Raw genomic sequence first — 14,086 nt, forward strand, 5'->3', positions numbered from 1 at the left:
ACTTGTGCTAAAGCGACCGCAGGGTTTGAGGGCAAAGACTCGCTGAGCAGAAACTACAGGTAGTGCCCACAGAGGCCATTCCACATTTGGGCTGCGTGCCGCACTGGGCAATCTGAGGGTGTACTGGCAGCCCCCATGGGAGAGCAAGACCCCTTCTCCTACCGCACAACTTCCGAGCACCGCCTGACGGCCAGCGCTTTGGAAACGCCGCGGGGGCGCGTGCAGAGGGCTCCAAGGACCAGGCATTCCGGGTCCACTGCAGGGAGCACAGGGGACTAACGGGCGGACGCGGGACCACTTCGGGGACTCCTGGGCGCTGGCGGCCTCACCTGCGCGGTCGTCGCCCTCCATGGTTCCGCCCGAACAACCTCTGGAGCGCCAGCTGGCCCCCTCGAGCCACCGCCCCAGCCAGACCTCTGGCCCAACTTGGAGCGCGACTCACGCCCGCGCTCTTCCTTGGCACCGTGACGGCGAACTGCAGCCATAGCCCACAGTTCCCTACTCCCCACGGGTGACGGGAAGTCCCAAGAGCACGTCATCCGCTCCTCCCACCCTCTGGACAGCTCACAGCAGCTTTAGCACATCCTGCCTCTTGATTCGGAGGTGGAAGAGATTGTCAAGCCGCGCGCAAGCTGGACGCAGCACGTGCCCTCCTTTCCTGTGGGCACAGGGTCCACTGGTGCGCGGCAGAGACCGCCCCCCCCTTGCTGCTCATGCTGCAGGCGGCGAGCTCTCCCTGCCTTCGTGCCCGGGGCCCCACACTGCAGGCGACACGAGCCCCTCTTCCTGGGTGCATGGTATCAGCCCTCTCCTATGCGCGCGTGGCTCGCCGCAAGCCCCCACTTATTGAGTGCTCCAGGCCTCCTGACACGGGCCGTTTAAAACAGCACTTGCTGCGCGCACCGCTGGACGGAGCCCGCCGCGTTCCTGTATGCGTGTGGAGCCAGCCCTTCTCCCGAGAGCGTGGCGCGAGCCCTCACCCCGCATTGATACTCACGAGCCGCAGGGCCAGCACCCAGGTTCCTATGCGTGGAGCCCGAGCACCCCTGGAAACTTTCCTGCCTGAACGGACCATCCCTCCCCGCAGCACGCGCGGCGCGAGTGCCCCCTTCCTGATCACTCGGCATGGCGGGAGCCCCTGCTTTCTGGGCACATGGCGCCACACGCCCCTTCTTGCTCTCGCGGGGCCCCCGGGGTGGGTGTCCTTCCGGGCACAGGAAGGGCTCCCCAATCGAGATCCTGTTCCCTTACTTCCCATTAAGGGTGGCCCCACTGGCTGGCCCCATGGCCTCCACTGGGCATGGAGGGGTTCTCAACTGTGCGCGGAGTGGTCTCCACTCGCGGGCAGCACACCCTCAACTGGACACGGAGGGGTCCCGAGCCTGTGGTACTAGATCCTCGGCAAGACTGAGGGCAGGAAGGGAAGGGGACGACAAACGATGAGACGGTTCGTTGGCATCACCCACTCGATGGACATAAGTTTGAGCAAGCTCCGGAAGTTTGTGATGGACAGGTGGCCTAGCAGGTGCCGCGATTCATTAAGTGAACTGAAGTGGACTGAACAGAACTGAACTGAACTGAACTGAATTGAACTGAACTGCAATTACAAAAGCATTCCACATGACGGCACTCTGACATAAGAAATGAAAGAAAGGTGTCCTGCACCATGCCTCACCTCTCCTAATGGGAACATTGAGCGGAATGATTGAGCACGCTATTACAACTAGAATGTGAGCCACAGTTCAAAAGCATCAATTCTTCAGCACTCAGCTTTCTTCACAGTCGAGCTCTCAAATCCATACATGACTACTAAAAACACCATAGCCTTGATTAGACCGACCTTTGATGGGAAAGCAAATTGTCTGCTTTTGAATATGCTATCAAGGTTGGTCATAACCTTCCTTTCATGGAGTAAGTGTCTTTTAATTTCATGGCTGTAATTACAATCTGCAGTGATTTTGGAGCCCAGAAAAATATAGTATGACACGGTTTCCACTATTTCCCCCTCTATTTTTCACAGAACTAGAACAAATAAATTCACAATTTGTATGGAAATGCAAAAAACTTAAAATAGCCAAAGCCATCTTGAGAAAGTAGAATGCAACTGGAGGAATCAACTTGACTGACTTCAGGTTCTATTACTAAGCCAAAAGCAGAAATATAGATTAATGAAACAAAATAGAAAGCCAGGGATAATACAGCACACCTATGGACACCTTACATTTGACAAAGGAGGCAAGAATACACAAAGGAGAAAAAACAATTTCTTTAACATGTAGTGCTAAGAAAACTGGTCAACGACTTGTAAAAGAATGAAACTAGAACACTTTCTAACACCATTCACAAAAATAAACTCAAAATGGGTTAAAGATCTAAATGTAAGACCAGAAACTATAAAATGCCTAGTGGGAAACAGAGATAAAACACTCTCCAACACAAATCACAGCAGGATCCTCTATGACCCACCTCCCAGAGTATTGGAAATAAAAGCCTAGTTAAAATTAAAACCTTCTGCCCAATAATAGAAACTACTATAAGCAAGGTCAAAAGGCAGCCTTCAGAATGGGAGAAAATAATAGGAAGCGAAGCAACTGGCAAAGAATTAATTTCAGAAATATATCAGCAACTTCTGCAGTTCAATTCCAGAAAAATAAATGACCCAGTCAAAAAATGGGCCAAAGAACTAAACAGACATTTCTCCAAAGAAGACATACAGGTGGCTAACACATGAAGAGATGCTCAACATCACTCATTATCAGAGAAATGCAAATTAAAACCACGATGAGGTACCATTTTATGATAGAATGGCTGCTAGCCAAAAGTCTACAAGCAATAAAGGCCTCTCCAGGGTTTGGAGAAAAGGGAACTCTCCTACACTGCTTGGGGGAATGCAAACTAGTACAGCCAGTATGGAGAATAGTGTGGAGATTCCTTAAAAAACTGGACATAGAATGGCCCTATGGCCCTATGACCCAGCAATCCCACTGCTGGGATTTATAGGAGCCAGGACATGGAAGGAACGATGTCCACTGGCATACGAATGGATCAGAAAACTGTGGTCCATATACAATGGAGTATTACGCAGCCGTTAAAAAGAATACATTTGAATCAGTTCTAACGAGGTGGATGAAACTGAAGCATATCATACAGAGTGAAGTTAGCCAGAAATAAAAATACCAACACAGTATACTAATGCGTATATAGGGAATTTAGAAAGATGCTAATGATAACCCTGTATGCGAGACAGCAAAAGAGACACAGATGTATAGAACAGTCTTTTAGACTCTGTGGGAAAGGGTGAGGGTGGGATGAAGTGGGAAAATGGCATTGAAACACGTATATTGTCATATGTGAAACGAATCTCCAGTCCAGGTTTGATGCCTGAGATAGCGTGCCTGGGGCTGGTGCCCTGGCATGACCCAGCGGAATGAGATGGGAAGGGAGGTGTGAGGGGGTTCAGGATGGTAACACACATACACCCGTGGAAGATTCGTGTCACTGTATGGCAAAACCCCTACAATATTGTAAAATAAGTAGCCTCCAGTTAAAATAAATAAATTTGTATTTTAAAACATTTTATAAAAGAGCAAAACTAGAAATCAAAAAAGCACAACCTAGAAATCAAAACTAAAGCAATCAACACTAAATGAAAAATAAAGAAATGAAAACAAAACTAAAATATATAGTGGGGGGGGGAAGGGAATGTAAGAAAGAGTAGCAATGCAAAGCTAAATAGTGGTAGCTAAAAAGAGATATATGTTAAAGATTAACTGCAAGGGGGAAAGAACCATGGGAAAAGCAAACAAAGGAATAAATGTTAGAAAAAATATAATAGGTTTAAATTATTTTTAATTACAATTTGAAAAAAGAAGGAAATCGCCTCAGAATGCAAATGTAGCAACAAAAAGTGGGATTTAAGAAAAATTCAAAGACTTAATTAGATTGCATAGTGCCAATAAAATCGACAGCTACAACAGAGGTGGGGGAAAAATTATAACAGAAAAAAGATTTTAATACAGAACAAGTAAAAATATAAGAATAATAAGGGTATTTCTTGAGTGTCTGTTGGTCAGCATCCTTTCCCTCTCTGGGAGCCGCAGTCCACCTAAAATGCCCTCCAACACTGCCCTTGTCTCTGGACCTGCTGCAGGGCAACCTCAGACTCTAATCTGGCCCCACTCCTATGTGGTCTTGCCCCCAGTATCCACATATATAATTTTCTTTTGTGGGAGCTCTCAAAGTCCTTCACTAATGAAGCGACCCCAGGTGCATAGACCCAAGACTTTTTTGCCTGTGGCAGCTCTGCCCCAGTGAGGGTTGAGCTTGAAGGTGGCACAGCTGTTTGAGCCATGGGGATCCTGATGGCACCACGTGTGCAGGGACACAGACTGCCTCAGGTGCAGGATTTATGACCCTATCAGAGTCTGGCTGGCCATCAGAAGGCCTCTTAGGCTAGTCTTTCTCCGTGCCTCCCTTGCTTGGGGTCCTTCCCTGTTGTTCAGTGCATCAGGCACTTAAAGGGGCACCCTGGGTGGGGTCCTACTCTGTTGTTCCACACATCAGCTGCTTTGATTGGCCAGTCTCTATTGTTCAGCAGCAAATGCTGTCATGTGGAGACAGAGTGGCTACAGTGATGGCTCCGACCTCTATGCATGACTCAGCTGTACTGGCTTGCTTCCGAGGCTGCCTGGCTTTCCTCCACAGGCACTTCCACCACAGTCTCCTCGTTCATGGGCCCTGCATCCCTCTCTTCACCACTCAACAGCAGCCCTCGCCCTGAGATTGCTCCACAACCCTTAAACCAGCTGCCAGCTGCCCCACCTTCTAGCGAAGTTGCATCCCTGTCTGGGGTATGTGTGGTTGTGGGAAGGACTGTCTGACTCTCATTACATTTAGGCTGCCACGGAACCGCTGCTTCACTCTCAGCCTTAAATGTTTCTCCTCTGACCGCAACAATTGCCCCAATGTGGAGGTCACAACCCTGCGTTAGCTCCCCCACCCGCCAAGGGCAGGTCCAGTCCTGGTAACACTGCTGTTTCCCGCACCTAGTTCCTTCATCCTACCAAGTTTTGCGAGGTCTGTATATATCTTTTTCCAGTGATCAGATACTCCTGTCCGCTCTCCTGTGATATTCTGCAGGCACTTCTGTGTCTGAAGGTGTGTGTATTCCTGGTGTATCTGTGGAGAGAGATGTATTCCATGTCCGCCTACTCATCCGTCATCTTCAGGGCTTCTTTTTTATCCCACATTTCTTCTGTGTCCTGTTTCACCTGCATAGATGACCTGTCTTTCCCAGGCCCTTGTAGGGTTTTATTATTTTGGAGAAATAAATCCTTTCTTTGCAGAGCAGTTTTCAGTTCAGAGCTCTTTCTATTAAAGGTTGTTCAGTTCTACACGAGGTACTTCTCCCTTCTCCTGGGGTATAAATTTTATATATATATATATATATAGTTTATATTTCAGAGAAGGCAATGGCAACCCACTCCAGTACTCTTGCCTGGAGAATCCCATGGATGGAGGAGCCTGGTAGGCTACAGTCCATGGGGTCGCAAAGAGTCGGACACGACTGTGACTTCACTTTCACTTTCACTTTCATGCACTGGAGAAGGAAATGGCAACCCACTCCAGTGTTCTTGCCTGGAGAGTCCCAGGGACAGAGGAGTCTGTTGGGCTGCCGTCTATGGGGTCGCACAGAGTCGGACTCGACTGACGTGACTTAGCAGCAGCAGTAGCAGTTTATATTTAACATTTTTCTTTTTGTTGAGGTATAACTACCATAAGTATTATATTAGTTTTGGGTGTGCAATGTAAAGATTTTATATGTTACATATATTAAGAAATGATCACCATTCTAAATCTATATCACATCTAACCCTACATAGTTACAGAATGTTTTTCTTGCAGTGAAAGCTATTAAGATCTACTCTTTTACCTATTCAGATATAAGGTACAGTATTACTATCATCACTAATGTTAATTTAGTATTTTGAGATCAGTGAATATTGTGAAGGGTCGACAATGTATAATCTTCCTGACATTTCTATGAGGCTGGTACTAATTATCTCCATGTTTAAGATTAGAAATTTTAGACATATATGTGCTAACGCAAGCCAAGATGACTCTGACGATATGTGGTGTGTGGAGATTTGAACACAGATAGTGTAGCAACAGTGTACACAACTGCATAATAGGTGTTGGCAGTAAATCATCTAGTGCCCTTGAGAGAGATTTTTCAATACACAAAACTGGTTGTCTTTCTATTTTTCTCCATTTCTCACTAAATTTTTCTTTCCATCTCTTCTCTTTTGACTTACTGCTATTCAGTCAACAATACTTAATTACCATCTCAAGATCAGGGTCTTTTATGAGAGAAAACACACAACCAGTCATATTTATGTTCAAGGCAATTCCTGGAGGCATCAATCACTCTTCAAAAGTTTCTAACAGATTCTACTACTACTACTAAGTCACTTCAGTCTAATTATTAATAAGGAATGACATGCTTAAACTGAAATACCATGATATCTGTTCATTTTGTCTTCAAGGCTCTTTTTTTCTTATTGATTTGCAATAATTCTTCATTATTAAAACACCCATTTTATTAAAAGACCGATTATATTTTAAAAACACATTTTATAATAAGCATGATTCAGACATCTCTCCAAATTTTTGTCTGCTTTAAAATTTTATATGTGCATGTGTATACAGAAGCATCCGTTTCTTTGGAGAGTATAAGAAATTGTCTCGCTAGAACTTAGTTTGCGGCACGGAATCGAGTAAGCAACTACTACATATTCTCCCAGGTCTATGTTTGCTCATGTAAAACATAATTAGTCGGAAAATAATTTTTTTTGCCTATTCTCCACACTTTTTCCAATTTAACTGGTAGTCTAAGCAAGGAAATAAAAATTACAGCAGTGGTGATTGTGAAACCATTTTGGAATACTAACACTTTTCTATCAGGGGTTAACAAGTGCACTCCTTACAATACATTCACCCTATTCTTTTACACACTTGACAGAAATGCAAAGTATGCACACAATAACACATGTACACAGATTTTACAGCAGTAGTGTACACCTTGGACTCAACTTGACCAGAAGGGTAGATACAGGAATTGTAGCACATTAATACTGTGGCATATAGTATATATGCCCTAAGGCCCTGAAAGAGGCCTAATGTTTTACTGTACCTGTTTTACTTCTTGACCCGGGTGCTAGTAATATGGCCACAAAAAGTTTATCAAAATGGATCATACTTTACATCTTAGGCACATACACTCTCTATGTGTACCTTAAACTTAAATGTTTTCTTTAAAAGGTTTAAAAAAGTCATTTTCAAGAAACATAAAAATCAGTCCCCCCAAATGATGGTATTAGGTAGAGGCATTGGGGAGCTGATGAGACGCTTCAGTTCAGTTCAGTTCAGTTCCGTTCAGTCACTCAGTCGTGTCCGACACTTTGCGACCCCATGAATCACAGCATGCCAGGCCTCCGTGTCCAAAACCAACTCCTGGAGTTCACTCAAACTCGCTTCCTTCGAGTCAGTGATGCCATCCAGCCATCTCATCCTCTGTTATCCCCTTCTTCTCCTGACCCCAATCTCTTCCAGCATCAGAGTCTTTCCAATGAGTCAACTCTTCACATGAAGTGGCCAAAGTACTGGAGTTTCAGCTTTAGCATCATTCCTTCCAAAGAACACCCAGGACTGATCTCCTTTAGAATGGACTGGTTGGATCTCTTTGCAGTCCAAGGGACTCTCAAGAGTCTTCTCCAACACCACAGTTCAAAAGCATCAATTCTTCAATCCTCAACTTTCTTCACAGTCCAACTTTGGCATCCGTACATGATCACTGGAAAAACCATAGCCTTGACTTGATATGTTGTCTAGATTGGTCATAAACTTTTCTTCCAGGAAATAGGCGCCTTTTAATTTCATGGCTGCAGCCAACATCTGCAGTGATTTTGGAGCCTCCCAAAATAAAGTCTGACACTCCACTGTTGCCTGTCTATTTCCCATGAAGTGATGAGAACAGATACCATGATCTTCATTTTCTGAATGTTGAGCTTTAAGCCAACTTTTTCACACTTCACTTTCACTTTCATCAAGAGGCTTTATAGTTCCTTTTCATTTTTGCCATAAGAGTGATGTCATCTGTATACCTGAGGTTATTGATATTTCTCCCGGCAACTTGATTCCAGCTTGTGCCTCTTCCAGCCCAGCATTTCTCATGATGTACTCTGCATATAAGTTAAATAAGCAGGGTGACAATATACAAGTTTGAGGTATGCCTTTTCCTATTTGAAACCAGTCTGTTTTCTCATGTCCGGTCTAACTGTTGGTTCCTGACCTGCAGACAGGTTTCTCAAGATGCAGGTCAGGTGGTCTGGTCTTTCCATCTCTTTCAGAATTTTGCAGTTTATTGTGATCCACAGATTCAAAGGCTTTGACATAGTCAGTAAAGCAGAAATAGATGTTTTTCTGGAACTCACTTGCTTTTTCAATAATCCAGTGGATGTTTTCAATTTGATCTCTGGTTTCTCTGCCTTTTCTAAAACCAGCTTGAACATCTGGAAGTTCATGGTTTACGTATTGCTGAAGCCGGGCTTGGAGAATTTTGAGCATTGCTTTATGAGTGTGTGACATGTGTGCAATCGTATGGTAGGATAGGGATACAATGAGCGGATTTTAGGCTCTTATAACGTAGAGACCAGTGCAAGTTTAATGCATGAATCAGGACACTCAAAGCCAGTGTTCTGAGACAACCCAGAAAGGAGGGGTGCGGGTGGAGGTCGTAGGGGGCATTCTGGATGTGGAGACACATGGGCATCTGTGGCTAATTCATTTATGGCTAATTCATGTATGGCAAAAAAAAAAAATCACAATATTGTAAACGAATTATCCTCAAGTTAAAATAAATTACTTAATTTTAAAAAGGAAGATCTCAGAGAACCAACTAACCTGTTCCTCCATATGAGAACACAGAGAGAAGACAGTCATTTATAAACTGAAAAAATAAAAGGTCTTTACAGCAATGGTCCCCAGGTCCCTGCAATGACCAAGCTGAACAGTAGGATATAAGAGGTGTGTGAGTGAAGCTTTACCCGTATTTACAGCCAGTCCTCATTGCTCACATTACTGCTTGAGTTCTGCCTCCTGTGAGATCAGCAGCGGCATTAGATTATCTATCATAGGAACTTGAACAATGAATAGTTCTGTGAACTGCACACAGATGGTATCTATGATGCAAGCTCCTTTTGAGAATTGAAAGCCTGATGATCTGAGGTGGATCTGAGCTGGTGATGCTAGCACTGTCCTCAGTGCTGCAAAAGCCGATTACCATTGGCAGAAAGATTTGACCGCACAAAGTCATGATACGTCAACTGTTTGCAGACTCCTGTCAAAACTGCTATCACTGACAGGCAAGTAAAAATTGAATTACATCTGGTGCAGGTTTTAAGTCAAAATCCAACACTTGCTTTAGTGCACTCATGGTCTCCCGTTGTTTTATTTACCACTTCCAGCGCTGCCTCTTTCACACACTGCACTTGTGTTGGTCCCAGTTTTCATTAGCTCACAAGCTAACGCTACGCAAAATAAGTAAAAAATAAATGTCTCAGGAGAGCTTCTTCGAAAGGGTTGAAGACTCAATGATGAGAAAGCAGAAGCCTCTATGACTGTCAACACAAAGCAAGTGGCATTAAAAAAAAAATACCAAGTATCCTACATATTCGTTACAACCGGGATTCATACTCTCCAAGCCCACTGTATATGTGATGACTGGTTATCCAACAAAGTCACGAAATCATCAAAACTACTTCACCAGATGGAGATCAAGCACCTTGCATTATAGAACAAGTCTTTAGAGTTTTCCAAAAGAAAAGAAAAGTGAACCCAGAGTATGGAAGCTATTGTTGAAGGCCACTGCTTCACTAAACATGTTTGCACTGAGAGCACCATTCTTACTGGCTAACTTCATTGCTAAAGGTAAGAAGCTCTTTACTATTGGTGACAGGTTGATCCTGCCTGCTGCTAAAGACATTGGTTGTGAATTTTAGGAGAAGCTGCAGTTCCAAAGGTGCCACATATCCCTCTTATGCATAGATCCATTACTGCTGTTAAGTTTCTTCAGTTGTGTGCGACTCTGTGTGACTCCAGCGACAGCAGCCCACCAGGCTCTCCTGTCCCTGGGATTCTCCAGGCAAGAACACTGGAGTGGGTTGTCATTTCCTTCTCCAGTGCATGAAAGGGAAAAGGGAAAAAGTGAGCAGAGCTAGAAAATAATTTCACAATTTGTCTGGAAATGCAAAAAACCTCCTTGACTAGCCAAAGCAATCTTGAGAAAGAAGAATGCAACTGGAGGAATCCAACTGTCTGGCTTCAGGCTCTCCTACAAAGCCACAGTCATCAAAACGGTATGGTACTGGCACAAAGACAGAAATATAGATCAATGGAACAAAATAGAAAGCCCATGGACAGCTTATCTGTGGCAAAGGAGGCAAGAATACGCAATGGAGAAAAGACAAACTCTTTAACAAATGGTGCTGGGAAAACTGGTCAACCACTTGTAAACGAATGAAACTAGAACACTTTCTAACACCACACACAAAAATAAACTCAAAATGGATCAAAGATTTTAACATAAGACCAGAAACTGTAAAACTCCTAGAAGAGAACATGGACAAAACACTCTGACACAAATCACAGCTGGATCCTCTATGACCCACCTCCCAGAATATTGGAAATAAAAGCAAAATAAACAAATGGGACCTAATTAAAGTTAAATTCTGCACAACAAGGAAACTATAGGCAAGGGGAGACGGCATTATTCAGAATGGGAGAAAATAATAGCAAATGAAGCAACTGATGAAGAACTAATCTCAAAAATATACAAGCAACTCCTGCAGCTCAATTCCAGAAAAATAAACGACCCAATCCAACCAGTCCATTCTAAAGAAGATCAGTTCCGGGTGTTCCTTGAAAGGAATGATGCTAAAGCTGAAACTCCAGTACTTTGGCCACCTCGTGAGAAGAGTTGACTCATTGGAAAAGACTCTGATGCTGGGAGGGATTGGGGGCAAGAGGAGAAGGGGACGACCGAGGATGAGATGACTGGATGGCATCACAGACTCAATGGACGTGAGTTCGGCTGAACTCAGGGAGTTGGTGATGGACAGGGAGGCCTGGCGTGCTGCAATTCATGTGGTCACAAAGTGTTGGGCAAGACTGAGCGACTGAACTGAATTGAAGTGAATCAAAAAATGGGCCAAGGAACAAAACAGACATTTCCCCCAAGAAGACTTACAGATCGCTAAAAACACATGAAAAGATGCTCAACATCACTCATTATTAGAGAAATGCAAGTCAAAACTACAATGAGGTACCATTTCATGACAACAGAATGGCTGCTATCCAAACGTCTACAAGGAAAAAATGTTGGAGAGGGTGTGGAGAAAAGAGAACACCCTTACATTGTTGGTGGGAATGCAAACTACTACAGCCACTATGGAGACCAGTGTGGAGATTCCTTAAAAAACTGCAAATAGAACTGCCATATGACCCAGCATTCCCACTGCTGGGCATACACACCGAGGAAACCAGAACTGAAAGAGACACATGACCCCAATGTTCCTCGCAGCACTGTTTATAATAGCCAGGACATAGAAGCAACCTAGATGTCCATTAGCAGATGAATGGTACGTGTTGTACCTATACACAATGGAGTAATATTCAGCCATTAAAAAGAATATATTTGCATCAGTTCTAATGAGGTGGATGTGAAGTAAGCCAGAAAGAAAAACGCTAATACAGTATACTAACGCATATATATAGAATTTTTAAAGATGGCATCGATAACCCTGTATGCGAGACAGCAAAAGAGACACAGATGTATAGAACAGTCTTTTGGACTCTGTAGGAGAGGCTGGTGGTGGGGTGAAGTGGGAGAATGGCATTGAAATATGTATGTCATCTGTGAAACGAATGGCCAGTCCAGGCTCAATGCACGATGCAGGATGCTCGGAGCTGGTGCACTGGGTTGACCCAAAGGGAGAGTATGGGGAGGGAGGTGGGAGGGACTATCAGGATGGGAAACACCCATGGATGTACACCCATGGCAGATTCATCTTGATGTACGGCAAAACCAATACAATGTTTAAAGTAATTAGCCTCCAATTAAAGTAAATAAATTAATATTTTTAAAAAATGAAGTTATAATCCCAAGAAAAGAAGCACTCCCCCCCCCAAAAAGCCCAAGCAATCGTTTTTCTTTTACCAATTAATAATAAGGAAAAAGCTTTCCTTTTGTTTTGCTTTCACTTATTATTATTTTTAGTTTACTTTGCTATACATGGACATGACTCTGCCACAGGTGTACATGGGTTCCCAATCCTGAAACCCCCCTCCCACCTCTCTCCCCATATCATCTCTCTGGGTCATCCCAGTGCACCAGTCCCAAGCATCCTGTATCCTGTATTGAATCTAGACCAGCGATTTGTTTCTTACATGATAGTATACATGTTTCAATGTCATTCTCCCAAATCATCCCACCCTCTCCCTCTCGCACAGAGGCCAAAATTTTGTCCTGTGCATCTGTGTCTCTCTTGCTGTCTCACATACAGGGTTGTCATTACCATCTTTCTAAGTTCCATATATATGTGTTAGTATACTGCATTGGTTTTTTTTCTTTCTGGCTCACTTCACTCTGTATAATCAGCTCCAGTTTCATTAATACCATCTTACTCTGTGTAAATACCTCCTTTTAACATTTCTTACAGACCAGATATCTGCTGAGAATAAATTACCAGTTTTTGTTCATATGAGACTATCTGCTTCTCCTTCACTGATGAAAGATTATTTTTCTGGACATAGAAGCAAAGTTCCAGCAATAAATGCTGGGGAGGGTGTGGAGAAAAGGGAACCCTCCTACACTGTTGGTGGGAATGCAAACTAATACAGCCACTATGGAGAACAGTGTGGAGATTCCTTTAAAAACTGGAAATAGAACTGCCTTATGACCCAGCAATCCCACTGCTCTGCATACACACCAAGGAAACCAGAATTGAAAGAGACACCTGTACCCCACTGTTCATCGCAGCACTTTTTATAATAGCCAGGGCATGCAAACAACCTAGATGTCCATCAGCAGATGAATGGATAAGCAAGTTGTGGTACATATACACAATGGAGTATTACTCAGCCATTAAAAAGAATACACTTGAATCAGTTCTGATGAGATGGATGAAACTGGAGCTGATTATACAGAGTGAAGTAAGCCAGAAAGAAAAACACCAATACAGTATACTAACACATATATATGGAATTAAGAAAGGTGGCAATGACGACCCTGTATGCAAGAGAGCAAAAAAACGCAGATGTGTATAATGGACTTTTGGACTCAGAGGGAGAGGGAGAGGGAGAGGGTGGGATGCTTTGGGAGAAAGGCATTGAAACATGTATAGTATCATGTAAGAATCGAATCGTCAGTCTATGTCCGATGCAGGATACAGCATGCTTGGGGCTGGTGCACAGTGATGACCCAGAGAGATGTTATGGGGAGGGAGGTGGGAGAGGGGTTCATGTTTGGGAACACATGTACACCCGTGGTGGATTCATGTCAATGTATGGCAAAACCAATACAGTATTGTAAAGTAAAATAAAGTAAAAATTAAAATTAAAAAAAAGAGCTACAATAAAACTTCTAGAAGTAAAAAAAAAAAAGAAAACGTTTTATTTATTGACATGTGCATGTAGCATGAATTTACCAGTTAAATTATATAATTCATTTATTTGTTATTTCTTCATGAGTTGCATAGCAATAACCATGCCATCATCATAAAATATTTTCATCATTCCAAATGGAAATACTGTCCAGTTGTCAGACTTTTTCATTTACCACTTCACCTGGGCCCTGCCACCGGCTCCTCTATTTTCTGTCTAGTGAGGTACCTAATCTGGGACAATTTCATTCATATCAATGGAATAACACGATATGTAACCTTTTGTATCTGGGTTCTTTTAATTAACATAATCATTTCAGAACTGTAGCATGTTATAGTGTGTATCAGAATTCCTTTATTTGATGTCT

The 14,086-nt window shown here is 43.4% G+C and overlaps 1 pseudogene; it reads right to left on the minus strand.

The window, feature by feature from the left end:
* Positions 1 to 564: 564 nt before the first annotated feature.
* LOC132658890 (testis-specific Y-encoded protein 1-like) overlaps positions 565 to 14,086 on the minus strand; it is an 89,974-nt pseudogene continuing 76,452 nt past the window's right edge.

This window comes from Ovis aries, chromosome Y, assembly GCF_016772045.2.
Source record: "Ovis aries strain OAR_USU_Benz2616 breed Rambouillet chromosome Y, ARS-UI_Ramb_v3.0, whole genome shotgun sequence".
Classification (NCBI taxonomy): domain Eukaryota; kingdom Metazoa; phylum Chordata; class Mammalia; order Artiodactyla; family Bovidae; genus Ovis; species Ovis aries.